The following is a 15,114-nucleotide window of genomic DNA, read 5'->3' as shown; positions in this document are numbered from 1 at the left end:
TTTCAGGGAGGTTCTGAGAACATTTTACGCTGGTTCCAGGGAGGTTCTGAGAACATTTTACTCTGGTTCCAAGGAGGTTCTGAGAACATTTTACTCTGGATCCAGGGAGGTTCTGAGAACATTTTACTCTGGTTTCAGGGAGGTTCTGAGAACGTTTTACTCTGGTTCCAGGGAGGTTCTGAGAACATTTTGCTCTGGTTCCAGGGAAGTTCTGAGAACGTTTTACTCTGGTTTCAGGGAGGTTCTGAGAACGTTTTACTCTGGTTCCAGGGAGGTTCTGAGAACATTTTGCTCTGGTTCCAGGGAGGTTCTGAGAACGTTTTACTCTGGTTCCAGGGAGGTTCTGAGAACACTTTACTCTGGTTCCAGGGAGGTTCTGAGGATGTTTCACTCTGGTTCCAGGGAGGTTCTGAGAACGCTTTACTCTGGTTCCAGGGAGGTTCTGAGAACGCTTTACTCTGGTTCCAGGGAGGTTCTGAGAACACTTTACTCTGGTTCCAGGGAGGTTCTGAGAATGCTTTACTCTGGTTCCTTGAAAGTTTTCCTGGGAGGTAATATTAACTCTCTTAGAATGGAAATTATACGTTATTTGAATATCTTCCTTAAAACTTGCACTGAATTTTTCAATAAGACTTTTAATAACACCGCTAGTTAACTTTTTTTTAAAACTCCAAGCACATATAAATGAATTAATTTAGACATTAATCATGCAACACGTTTATTTTTTATTGTGACACAGCATTAGTGAGATTCAAACCGATGATCTTCTCTTCTCTATCCATGGAATTCATCTACTGTGCCACCAGGATGGAGCTGGTGTACCATGCTGTTTTTTTACACATACAGAGCTATTAATTATAGTCTATTCAAACAGACCCCATTTCAAGGAGAAACAGGCACTCATTAAGATCAGGTGTAGCCAACACCTGAACACACAGAGTATTTATGTTTTTAAATAACATTCTTGGAACATTCTCTGAATGTTACTAATGTTTTCTTGTGGTTTTATGGAACATTTTCTTAACGTTCTCTGAACAATTTCAGAACATGTTCTTAAATAGAACCATAAAGAAACCTGTAGGAAACGTTATCCTGAACCACTGAAATTCCCACAGAAGAATGTTGTTTCTTAACGTTCTCTGAACTATTTGAGAGCGTTCCTAACGTCAAAACCAGTTGGAGAACGTTCCTAGAAGATTACCATTATTTAAATGAAAATGTAACCATGTTTGAACTTTTAGGAAATGTTCTGTTAAAAGTAATGAAATACAAAGAAAAATTACGTTATCTGTCAAGTTCCTTAAATGTGCTGAGAAAGTTCGAAAGCCAAGCAGCTATCTTGCACCATTCCCAGAAAGTTGTGGGAAGGTTGCTTACAAAATAACCATAGGACCACCACGCTCTCACCAAGTTCTTTGAAACATACGGTTGTCAGAACATTGTGTGCTAGCTGGGTAACACATTGAACCATCCATGTAAATGTTTCTCTTCTTAAGATCCTTATCCACCTTAGCCCTTCACACGAGCACATTAGGAGAACATACAGTCCATATATCTACACACCGTCTCTGCTGTCCACACGGCTAGGCCTGCATGTATGTCTTCATTCACACTGAATGGGAAAGAAATGTATGCAAAATCCCTGCTATGGCCTCCAGCTTTATAATTTGACTAGCAAGATGCTTAAATAAATCAACCAATGCCCTTTAACACACACTCTCTCGCGCTCTCACTCTCTTTCTCCTTCTCTCTCTCTCTCTTTCTTTCTCTCACTCTTTCTCTCTCTCTCTCTCTCTCTCGCTGTCTCCATGTCTCTCTCTCTCTCTCTCCTTCTCTCTCTCTCTCTCTCTCTCTCTCTCGCTGTCTCCATGTCTCTCTCTCTCTCTCTCCTTCTCTCTCTCTCTCTCTCTCTCTCTCTCTCTCTCTCTCTCTCTCTCTCTCTCTCTCTCTCTCTCTCTCTCTCTCTCTCTCTCTCTCTCTCTCTCTCTCTCTCTCTCTCTCTCTCTCTCTCTCTCTCTCTCTCTCTCTCTCTCTCTCTCTCTCTCTCTCTCTCTCTCTCTCTCTCTCTCTCTCTCTCGCTGTCTCCATGTCTCTCTCTCTCTCTCTCCGCCTCTCTCTCTCTCGCTTTCCATTCACAGCATATAGAGGCGACTGAGTGGCTGGGCTATAAATTAGGTGAACAAAACTAGCTGTCTGGCTCTATGGTAATTGGCTGTGCTGTCCGCTGTTATATGTTTCTATCCAGCCAGTTGTTATTCAGAATCATAAAACACAATGACTGCACATAATGATATTTCCTGGGAGGGGAGACAGACAGGCGGGCAGGCAGGCGAACAGGCGGAGAAGCATTTGAATATATTTTAAGGAGATTTAGCTGCTGTGCCTTCAGCACCAAGCATCGGGCCGAAACCGACATCATTCTTTACCCCGGCTTTATTAAATGTAACGTAGTGGCTCTACCGTTGCCATTCAATCCCATACAGGATAGAATTATTACAGCATTATTTATACTGAATGCTGATGATGGAGAGAGTAGTGAATTGTGAATTGTTTTCTCCCTGACAACTGTAAATCTACCGACTTTGGCTTCAGCAACACTGTATTGTATATCCGTGTCTTAATTACTGATATTCAAATCAAATCAAATGTTATTGGTCCCGTACACATATTTAGCAGATGTTATTGCGGGTGTAGCAAAATGCTTGTGTTTCCTAGCTCCAACAGTGCTGTGGTATCTAACAATACACAACAATACACACAAATCTAAATGAAAATAATGGAATTAAGAAATATATAAATATTAGGATGAGCAATGTCGGAATGGCATAGACTATTATGCAGTAGAATAGAATACAGTATATACATATGAAATGAGTAAAACATTAGGAAAACATTATTAAAGTGACTAGTGTTCCATTATTAAAGTGACCAGTGATTCCATGTCTATGTATATAGGGCAGCAGCCTCAAAGGTGCAAGGTTGAGTAACCGGGTGGAAGCTGGCTAGTGATGGCTATTTATCAGCCTGATGGACTTAAGATATAAGCTGTTTTTCAGTCTCTCGGTCCCAGTTTGGATGCACCTGTACTGACCTCGCCTTCTGGATTATAGCTGGGTGAACAGGCAGTGGCTCGGGTGGTTGATGCCCTTGATGATCTTTTTGGCCTTCCTGTGACATCGGGTGGTGTAGGTGTCCTGGAGGGCAGGTAGTTTGCCCCCGGTGATGCGTTGGGCAGACCTGGTTGTCTAACCAGGCAGTGATACAGCCCGACAGTATGCTCTCAATTGTGCATCTGTAAAAAGGTTTTAGGTGCCAAGCTAAATTTCTTCAGCCTCCTGAGGTTGAAGAGGTGCTGTTGCGCCTTCTTCACCACACTGTCTGTGTGGGTGGACCATTTCAGATTGTCAGTGATGTGTACGTCGAGAAACTTGAAGCTATTGACTTACAGTAACAAAGTTATTATGACATTTCTGTAATTGAAGGGGGACAAAGAAAATGTCAAATTGGCCTACGATGGAAGCTTAAATCACAGAAATCCCAAAGTAAACACACCAAGTTTTATCATCAACAGTCAAACACTCATAAATTGCGGTCTGCAAATAACGCATTTCATTTATAAAATGCTTTTCCAGATGCTTTGCAATGTTCTGTATGAGGGAGAAAACGTTAGATAGAATATACAGTAACATACTGTATGTACTGTATAACACAAACAAAACAAACACTCATTAGTCATGTAATCTCTTAAGGATCCGCCCCTTTTCTTTCAATATTGGCCTAAAATGACACCCAAATCTAACTGCCTGTGGCTCAGGACCTGAAGCAAGGATATGCATATTCTTGATACCATTTGAAAGGAAACACTTTGACATTTGTGTAAATGTGAAATGAATGTAGGAGAATATAACACATTAGATCTGGTAAAAAGATAATACCAAAGAAAAAAAAACATGTAGCATAAAGCTAGTGAATAATTAATAGAAAGCACTTAAAGTGAAAGCATATTGATCTACAAGTGTCATGTGATCGATACATTGTCTGACATGGGATAATTTTACATCCACAAAACCTGGCTGGCGACTAAGACAGCAAACCTGGTTTCAAAAAAATAACTGAAGGAAACCTCACGACACAAATCAAATCAAATCAAAGTTTATTTGTCACGTGCGCCGAATACAACAGGTGTAGACCTTACAGTGAAATGCTTACTTACAGGCTCTAACCAATGGTGCGAAAAAAAGTATGTGTGTGTGTGTGTGTGTGTGTGTTGGTAAGTAAAGAAATAAAACAACAGTAAAAAGACATTTGAAAAAAGAGTAGCAAGGCTATATACAGACACCTGTTAGTCAGGCTTATTGAGGTAGTATGTACATGTAGGTATCGTTAAAGTGACTATACCTACATGTACATACTACCTCAACAACGCCTCTCCCCCATGTGAACTACATGTTGTGTGTATGTACTGACATGTATGTGTAACTGTATGTGTAACACTATATGTTCATGTTTTTTTAAATGTATGGAAATTGTAAAATAATTTGTTGTCTTTTTCTAGACTAGCTGTCGCCATTGGCGTTGGCTAGTGGGCGATCCTAATAAATCAAAATCAAATATATCCACAGGGTCATGGGGTAATCGTGGTCTGTTGATATTTTGTTGTCTCCTTCTGGTTTCCCCCTGACCTTGAGGTAGAGCAGGTCGTTCAGTGAAAACAGTCGGCCAGTGTTGGACGCTTTCCATTTGAATTATTGTCCGTTGATATTTGACATTTTCTTCAGGTTCGTCTGAGTTTGACTGAGGAAGATGCAGTGAAAACAGTTGCTATGTAGTGTCTTAGGAAGATCAGCAACACTTAGTCTGAACTGTACCAAAGGACTTTATAATACATTCATAACCCATACATATGGTTTTCATAAACAGTATGTAAGTTCTTATGTAGGCCCTTCACATTAAGTAGTCTCTATTTGAAACTCCCATGACTTATTCCCATGACTTATTCCTGTTATACCACTGCAGTATGATTAGAGGAATGGAGGGTTTTTCTTTGCCAAGTTAAAACATTTTTTTTTTTAATACATTTTTATTTGTTTAACAATACGAAAAATCCACGTACAAAACGTCAACATACAGACTCACACAAACATCCACAACATCACACCAGCCCAGATCCATCTGCTCAAATCCCATCTCCGGCTCCCGCATCACCATTTTGTTTCTCTCTGTCGCCCACGCACTTTCAACATTAATGAGGATTGGTTGATTTCCAGTTTTTAAATATATGTTTCTTCAAGATGATTGATAAGAAAAGTATCTTCCAACCCATCAGGTTTCTCACCTCATATGACATGTCTTGAAATATGCAGACAGACAGTGGGGGAAACAGTACTACATTGTCATACTTGAGTAAAAGTAAAGATACCTTAATAGAAAATGACTCAAGTAAAAGTGAAAGTCACCCAGTAAAATACTACTTGAGTAAAAGTAAAAGTATTTGGTTTTAAATATACTTAAGTATCAAAAGTAAAAGTAAAAGTATGAATCATTTCAAATTCCTTATATTAAGCAAAACAGACGGCAAGATGTTCTTGTTTTATTTATTTACAGAGAGCCAGGGGCATGCTCCAACACTCAGACATCATTTACAGAGAGCCAGGGGCATGCTCCAACACTCAGACATCATTTACAGAGAGCCAGGGGCATGCTCCAACACTCATACATCATTTACAGAGAGCCAGGGGCATGCTCCAACACTCAGACATCATTTACAGAGCGCCAGGGGCATGCTCCAACACTCAGACATCATTTACAGAGAGCCAGGGGCATGCTCCAACACTCAGACATCATTTACAGAGAGCCAGGGGCATGCTCCAACACTCAGACATCATTTACAGAGAGCCAGGGTCATGCTCCAACACTCAGACATTATTTACAGAGAGCCAGGGGCATGCTCCAACACTCAGACATCATTTACAGAGAGCCAGGGGCATGCTCCAACACTCAGACATCATTTACAGAGAGCCAGGGGCCCACTCCAACACTCAGACATCATTTACAGATAGCCAGGGGCATGCTCCAACACTCAGACATCATTTACAGAGAGCCAGGGGCATGCTCCAACACTCAGACATTATTTACAGAGAGCCAGGGGCATGCTCCAACACGCAGACATCATTTACAAATGAAGCATGTGTTTAGCGAGTCAGCTAGATGAGAGGCCATCGGATGACCAGGGATGTTCTCTTGATAAGAGTGTTGGACCATTTTCTTTCCTGCTAAGCATTCGAAATGTAATGACTATTTTTGAGTGTCAGGGAAAACGTAAGGAGTAAAAAGTACATAATTTTATCTAGGAATGTAGTGAAGTAAAAGTAACAGTAGTTCAAAATATAAATAGTAAAGTAAAGATACCCCCAAAAACCTCTTAAGAGGTACTTTAAAGTATTTTTTACTTTACTTTCCACCACTGCAGACAGATAGATTAAACGTACATTTAAATGTAATACCTCTGACAACCAACTATCTAACTCCACCCATGACTTTGGACTTTATAGAATTCCTGAGTCGTTGTTAGTTTATTTTTGTTAATTTTTGAGTCGTTGTTAGTTTTACACATAAGACAGGAAGGTTAAAACCATCCTCTGACTTAGGAAGGTTAAAACCATCCTCAGACTTAGGAAGGTTAAAACCATCCTCTGACTTAGGAAGGTTAAAACCATCCTCTGACTTAGGAAGGTTAAAACCATCCTCTGACTTAGGAAGGTTAAAACCATCCTTTGACTTAGGAAGGTTAAAACCATCTTCTGACTTAGGAAGGTTAAAACCATCCTCAGACTTAGGAAGGTTAAAACCATCCTTTGACTTAGGAAGGTTAAAACCATCCTCTGACTTAGGAACATGTAAAACTTTCCTTTTTATTTCTATATCAGTTTTAAACCCAGCAAAAAAAGAAACGGCCCTGTCTTTTCAGGACCCTGTCTTTCAAAGATAATTCGTAAAAATCCAAATAACTTCACAGATCTTCATTGTAAAGGGTTTAAACACTGTTTCCCATGCTTGTTCAATGAACCATAAACAATTAATGAACATGCACCTGTGGAACGGTCGTTAAGACACTAACAGCTTACAGACGGTAGGCAATTAAGGTCACAGTTATGAAAACTTAGGACACTAAAGAGGCCTTTCTACTGACTCTGAAAAACACCAAAAGAAAGATGCCCAGGGTCCCTGCTCATCTGCGTGAACGTGCCTTAGGCATGCTGCAAGGAGGCATGAGGACTGCAGATGTGGCCAGGGCAATAAATTGCAATGTCCGTACAGTGAGACGCCTAAGACAGCGCTACAGGGAGACAGGACGGACAGCTGATCGTCCTCGCAGTGGCAGACCACGTGTGGACCAGACAGGACTGGCAAAAAGTGGTCTTCACTGACGAGTCACGGTTTTGTCTCACCAGGGGTGATGGTCGGATTCGCGTATATCGTCGAAGGAATGAGCGTTACACCGAGGCCTGTACTCTGGAGCGGGATCGATTTGGAGGTGGAGGGTTTGTCATGGTCTGGGGCGGTGTGTCACAGTTGTCATTGCAGGCAATCTCAAAGCTGTGCGTTACAGGGAAGACATCCTCCTCCCTCATGTGGTACCCTTCCTGCAGGCTCATCTTGACATGACCCTCCAGCATGACAATGCCACCAGCCATACTGCTCGTTCTGCCATGGTCAGCAAAGAGCCTGGATCTCAATCCCATTGAGCACGTCTGGGACCTGTTGGATCGCAAGGCCATTCCCCCCAGAAATGTCCGGGAACTTGCAGGTGCCTTGGTGGAAGAGTGGGGTAACATCTCACAGGAAGAACTGGCACATCTTGTGCAGTTCATGAGGAGGAGATGCACTGCAGTACTTAATGCAGCTGGTGGCCACACCAGATACTGACTGTTACTTTTGATTTTGACCCCCCCTTTGTTCAGGGACACATTATTACATTTCTGTTAGTCACATGTCTGTGGAACTTGTTCAGTTTATGTCTCAGTTGTTGAATCTTGTTATGTTCATACAAATATTTACACATGTTAAGTTTGCTGAAAATAAACTCAGTTGACAGTGAGAGGACATCTCTTTTTTTGCTGAGTTTATTTGCCCATATAAAGTCTTATGACTGAATATACTTTTTAAAAGAATGTCTTCGCTGGTGTAATTGTTATTATCGAGAATAAATATAAAAACTTTGGAAGCCATTCCATTCTGAAGAGGTTTATTCTACCTGTAAGATTTATGGGACGATTGTTCCATTTAATTAGATCTGCTTTCATATTGTTGAGTAATGGAATTAAGTTATCTTTATATATTTGTTGTTTGTTTTTCACGTATTAAGTATTTTACATGTTTTGTGGTCCACATAAAGGCCTGCTGCAGTCATTCAGTTTTCTTTTTCCTATTGCCATAAAAAATTAAATCCCACTTAAAGTTTATATCCTGATCTTTGTTTTTAGTGAATAATTTTTATCTGCTGATAATTACTTCAGGGTTGTTGAGTCTAAGAAGGTTGTAGGATCAATCCAACAGTCGTTCAGTTCTGATTTCCACTGAAGCTTTTAAAATGGTCATTAATTGCGTTGTTGTTTCTGTTTAATGCGTTTGTATCTATATCTTTTAAAATTATAACTGGTTTTGCATTTGTTTTGTGAGGGCTAGGAGATATTTATCAGCTTTATTTTCCAGTAGTATGCTTTATTTGAATTTAACCTGTACAGTAGTTGTTGGCTCTCTTCAAAAGTAAAATATCATATTCCGGCTTAAGTTCAGAAATTGTATTTTCTTCTTTATCTTGTGAAGAGCTTTTACGGGCTTTTTCTAAAATGGTGATTTCTTTATGTTTCTTAAAAGATTTGTCTTTAATTTCAATTTCGAACTTGTTTTGGGGGTCGGCTTTTCTCTGTCCTCTATGTCTACATTTGCAACGATGAAAGTTTTTATTTGCTCATTTACGTATTTAATACATTTTGGGTCTTGAAGACGTACTCTGTACATTCTCCATATTCAGCACTAAGTAAATTTTTTTGTTGGTGTAATTAAGCATGATACCTGAGGATGATCCAATATCACTGTGTTATGGATTTTTGAACCCATTAAATTGTTGAGAGCATTTTTTGGAGAGAAGAAAATGTAGTTCTTGAATAGGTTGAATAGCTTTTCTTACTTTGAGAAAAAAAATGGAGTAGTCTTTTGTTGTTGGGAATCGTAATCTCCAGGTGTCCTGTCAATTATTTGTAGAGATTACATTTTTTTTCAGCCTTTGTGGAGGTTCATTTAATTTTCTCTTTTTTATTGCTACATCTTTCAATCTTATCGAATGTATGATTTAGGTTACCTGCTAAAATAAATGTCTGGATTTGCCCCTGGTGGGATATACAATCAAATCAATGTGTATTTTTCACCACGTCAGGTACAATTCAACATTACAAAACGGCCTTCTTGGTCCATGTGTTGGGATATAAGGGAAAAAGGTGTATTCTTATTTATCAGGATGCCTACACCTCTGCTGTTACTACAGTAGGTGGCAGTATAGACCTCTACCTACACCTCTGCTGTTACTACAGTCGTTGGCAGCATAGGCCTCTTCAACCCAGCTGCTCTTTTAATATTCAATTACATTTCCTTTTTAAATGTAACTCTTGCAGGAAAACCACATCTGCTGACAATCTCTTTAAGTGTTCAAGAGCCATATGCTTTTTTCCCCCATCGTTGAGCCTGTGCACATTCAATGCAATAAGTTGGATTTTGTTGGTCTTGTATAAAATCAAAGTTAGACCTTGTCTGTTCCGTCTATCATTGAAGAACCAGATAAAACTGATTTTAGTAGACATGTCATATGACAGCGGTGGGCATATGAAGCAGTGGCGGTCAGTGGCGTTTAAGATGAGGGAGGACATTTTTTTTACATGACCATGGCCTTAATTCTATTACATCATACTGGATGACAGTCGTTCATATTCCATTCACCCAGATCAATGTAACAGCGAGAGGTTTAGGCTACTACATGATACTAAAAATGTTCCCTTTACACATCATGAGGTTGCTACAACCTAGCCTATGAAGGAAAGTTTACAACGTAGGTGTACACAGGTCGAGAGAAACACTTGAGGTGATAGACCGTGACACATTTAAATACCGCCTTGTACACTCTTGCCTGCATTTGCTGATATAGGGTGAAATCAATTGTCCAACAGTTGCAAACGAGAGTTTCTATTGGACAAATTCAGGTATGTTTCTTCCCGTTTTGTTCCGTTTGCTTCCGTTTAAGAAACGCTTTTCAACAGAATCGGCGGAATGAATACACCCCTGATCACACGTTAACACAGTTCACTTTCATAGCAGCCACGTTGTATTCCTTCTTTCCTCCTCTCACCTTGTCCCTTCGCTTGTGGACTTCAATGCACAACACATCAGCTGTATGTGACCAGGCAAAAAAAACGTTCCAAGCCAAACCATATCATAACCACTGCACACAGCCTACATCGTTGTCACCATATTAGCTAAAGTAACATCATAGTCAACATAGTCAATAGAACTAACGCAATAGTAAACCCGCTACAATGATGCAGCAACGTTACAGTGTACAGTCAGCAAGCAGTTTAGCTCTTACAGTTTAGCTCTTACAGTGGCAATACATTTGTATTACCTTGTAAATGAAATTAAAATATAGTGTCTAGTGGGGGTCTACATGGGGAGAGTGGGTCCACCGAGAGACGGAAGTGAGATGAGTGGAGGCCAAGTTTCAATCTAACAACTATAGCTGCCAAACTGACAGGCAGCAGCAATTTCTATATTTTCTGTTGATTCAACATTCAGCTGAAGCTTAGCTTCCTCCTCTCCCACTGTGATGACTTATTCTTCTCTATCGCTCTGTATGTATGTGTGTGTGTGTGTGCTCACTGTGTTGGTCTTATCCTGTTGCAGCATCTGCTTCTGAAGCCAGGAGGCTTAGAGAGGGGCTTAATAGGAATGTCCTGAAGAGTTTACCACGGGTGTAGGCAGGAAGTGTTGGCTGGAGTTCCTGCCGGTTGGAACTGTGTTCTGTGGATCTCTCTGCTATCGCAGAACAGATCTGTTGGGCAGGTGGATGCTGAGATGATGTTGAGGAGGCAGGTTTCTCTCTGCAAAGGCTTTTTAGATCACTCACAGATCTAGGGTTTGTGTCTCAGTGTGTGATTCTCAGAACATCGGGTAGGAGAGCCTCACAAATCAACCTACTATTGGAGAGAGATAGTTGTAAATGGCCGGTGTTCCAACTGTTCTTGGTTTGTCTAAACTACGGATGGATTTGTGAGTAGCTTCCTATTTCTTGAAGGTGTGGAATAATCGTTGTGTGAGAGAGATAGAGATATAGAAATAGGTACCTCTGGCCATTCGATAATTTTCCCCCTGATGGAACACTTACTTAAAAGCCATTTATTGAAAATACTGGGCCAATTACAAACAGTTAGTATAGCGTTTCCTTCAAAACATCCAGTCTGAAAATGAATATGATTTATTTCATATTTTTCACCCTACATCAAAATGTTAACTTTTCAGAATAACTGTTATGTATGCTGTAAGACATATCTCTTTCCCCTGAGGAAGTTTCTGTAGTTCCCTGGTGTACGGTTGTCCATCTAATCAACACTCATGGTAATGTGATTTAGTAGGAAATGGTTCTTTCTCTCCTGTCTCTCTGTCCCCTCCCCCTCTCATTGAGACAGGGTTCTTTTATAGACTCTCCTTCTCTCCTTCTGCTGCCAAGCTTTTCTTCTGACAGACAGATACAATGTTCCTCCAGACTGCTGTGGCTGTTCTCACGCTTTCTGCTTCAACATTAAGAAAACATTTTTATTTCTCCTGGCCTTCTCTCTCCCTCTGTTTCTCTATCTCCCATTCCTTTTATGATCTCTCTCTCTCTCTCTCTCTCTCTCTCTCTCTCTCTCTCTCTCTCTCTCTCTCTCTCTCTCTCTCTCTCTCTCTCTCTTTCCCTCTCTCTTTCCCTCTCTCTTTCCCCCTCTCTTTCCCTCTCTCTTTCCCCCTCTCTGTCCCTCTCTCTTTCCCTCTCTCTTTCCCTCTCTCTTTCCCCCTCTCTTTCCCTCACTCTCTCTCAACAATATCAGTCCATCTACCACTTCTTTCTCTCCGGTGATGCTCCCTCCCCTCTGCTTTCTCTCTCCCCTCATCAACCAATGCCAAAAAACATTGAATGAAACCCTCTCCTCCTCTCTCCCCCAGCCTCCCCCTCTTCCCCCGCTTCCCTCAGACAGACATGTAGAACGTGCCCTGACTACCAGTCCTGTCTGTCGTTTAATTACTAATTACATACGCACTGACACCTCGCTCTACTGCTCCCTCTCTTCAGCCTGCAGGAAAACAGATCTCTCTCTCTCTCACCCACATATATCTTTCTCCCCATCTCCCATTCTCTCCACCTCTCTCTCTCCCCCCTCTCTCTCCTCACCTCGCTTTCTCTCTCTCCCTCTCCCCCCTCTCTCTACCTCTCTCTCCTCACCTCACTTTCTCTCTCTCCCTTTCCCCCCTCTCTCCACCTCTCTCTCTCCACCTCTCTCTCTTTCTCTCTCTCCACCTCTCTCACTCTTTTGCTCTCTCTCTGCCCATCTCTCCCCCTCCGCTCTCAATCTCTCTCTCTCTCTCTCTCTCCCTCTCCCCTCTCTCCCTCTGTCTCTCTGTCTCCCTGTCTCTCTGTCTCTCTCTCTTGCTCTCTCTGCCTATCTCTCTCCCTCTCCCCCGTTCCCCTTCTCTCTGAATCCCTCTCTCTAAATTCAATTCAAAGGGTTTTATTGGCATGGGAAACATGTTTACAATGCCTAAGCAAGTGAAAGAGATAATAAACAAAAGTGAAATAAACAATATAAATATCACGTTTGAGGTAAAACCCAGATGCAGACAACATCAAATGAACAACAGTTTACTAATCCAAGGCAAAAGACAGTTCTGGAAACAGGAGACAAAGGGCTGTGAGACATAGAAGGGGATGTATGCGAAGGGTACGGGGCAACAGAAGTCGAACAGCAGAGGGGCTAATCATTTTGGAGATGGGAAATGGGCCGATAAACCGGGGGGCGGGGGGGTTGCGGGATTCCACCCAGAGGGGCAGATCCCATACCTCTGGATAGCCATACCTTTGCCCGAGATGATACCGGGGAGCCGGGGTCTGATACCGATTCGCTTGTCGTCGATATCTGGAGGTGGTCTTGAAGAGGGCCGACCGGGCTGTCCTCCATGTACGACGACAGCGGCGGACAAACATCTGGGCAGAAGGTATGCCGAGCTCTTCTTCCTGCTCTGTGAAGAGCAGGGGCTGATACAACAGGTCACACATCTTGCTGCTAGATATGGGTGTTCATCAAAATTGGATTTGTTTTTTAATTCTGTGTGGGTCTGTGTAATCTGAGGGAAATATGTGTCTCTAATATGGTCATACATCAGGAGGTTAGGAAGTGCAGCTTAGTTTCCACCTCATTTTGTGAGCAGCGTGCACATAGTCTGTCTTCTCTTGAGAGCTAGGTCTGTCTTCGGCGGCCTTTCTCAATAACAAGGCTATGCTCACTGAGTCTGTACATAGTCAAAGCTTTGCTTCATTTTGTGTCAATCACAGTGGTCAGGTATTCTGCCACTGTGTACTTTCTGTTTAGGGCCAAATAGCATTCTAGTTTGCTCTGTTTTTTTTGTGAATTCTTTTCAATGTGTCAAGTAATTATCTTTTTGTTTTCTCATGATTTGGTTGGGTCTAATTGTGCTGTTGTCCTGGGGCTCTGTGGGGTCTGTTTTTGTTTGTGAACAGAGCCCCAGGACCAGCTTGCTTAGGGGACTCTTCTTCAAGTTCATCTCTCTGTAGATGATTACTTTGTTATGGAAGGTTTGGGAGTCGCTTCCTTTTAGGTGGTTGTATAATTTTCCGTCTCTTTTCCGGATTTTGATAATTAGCGGGTATCTGCCTAATTCTGCTCTGCATGCATAATTTGGTGTTTTACGTTGTACACTGAGGATATTTTTGCAGAATTCTGCATGCAGAGTCTCAATTTGGTGTTTGTCCCATTTTGTGAATTATTGGTTGATGAGCGGACCCCAGAACTCACAACCATAAAGGGCAATGGGTTCTATAACTGATTCAAGTATTTTTAGCCAGATCCTAATTGGTATGTCGAACTTTATGTTCCTTTTGATGGCATAGAAGGCATTCTCTCTCCATGCTACTTGCCGCGCTAGTTTCTGCCTGGCTCCATGTGATTTTGTCTCTTCTTCACCAGAGAATCAACCATAGAAACCCTCATCACACCTCATGCTGACTGCAACGATCTCTAGTCATTCATATGTAAAACAGCATCTGAATCAAGTGACCTCTTAGTTAGAAAAAACTAAAACATGTCAATTCTTTTAAGACTAATATCAAATCAAATAACATTTTATTTGTCACATGCGCGGAATACAACAGGTGTACGTGCAATGCTTATTTACAAGCCCTTAACCAACAACGCAGTTCAAGAAATAGAGTTAAGAAAATATTTACTAAATAAACTAATGTTAAAAATAAAATAAAAAGTAACACAATAAAATAACAGTAACGAGGCTATGTACAGGGGGTACTGGTACTGAGTCAATGTGGAGGCTATGTACAGGGTATTACGGTACAGAGTCAATGTGGAGGCTATATACAGGGTATTACGGTACAGAGTCAATGTGGAGGCTATATACAGGGTATGACGGTACTGAGTCAATGTGGAGGCTATATACAGGGGGTACTGGTACTGAGTCAATGTGGAGGCTATGTACAGGGGGTACTGGTACTGAGTCAATGTGGAGGCTATGTACAGGGGGTACTGGTACTGAGTCAATGTGGAGGCTATGTACAGGGGGTACTGGTACTGAGTCAATGTGGAGGCTATGTACAGGGGGTACTGGTACTGAGTCAATGTGGAGGCTATATACAGGGGGTACCGGTACAGAGTCAATGTGCGGTGGGACAGGTTAGTCGAGGTCATATGTACATGTAGGTAGAGGTAAAAAGACTATGATGCATAGATAATAAAAAGCGAATAGCAGCAGTGTACATAGGGGGGTGGGGGTGGGGAGGTCAGTGAT

The sequence above is a fragment of the Salvelinus namaycush genome, chromosome 11 (assembly GCF_016432855.1).
Source record: "Salvelinus namaycush isolate Seneca chromosome 11, SaNama_1.0, whole genome shotgun sequence".
NCBI lineage: Eukaryota > Metazoa > Chordata > Actinopteri > Salmoniformes > Salmonidae > Salvelinus > Salvelinus namaycush.
This window is presented reverse-complemented; position numbering follows the sequence as displayed.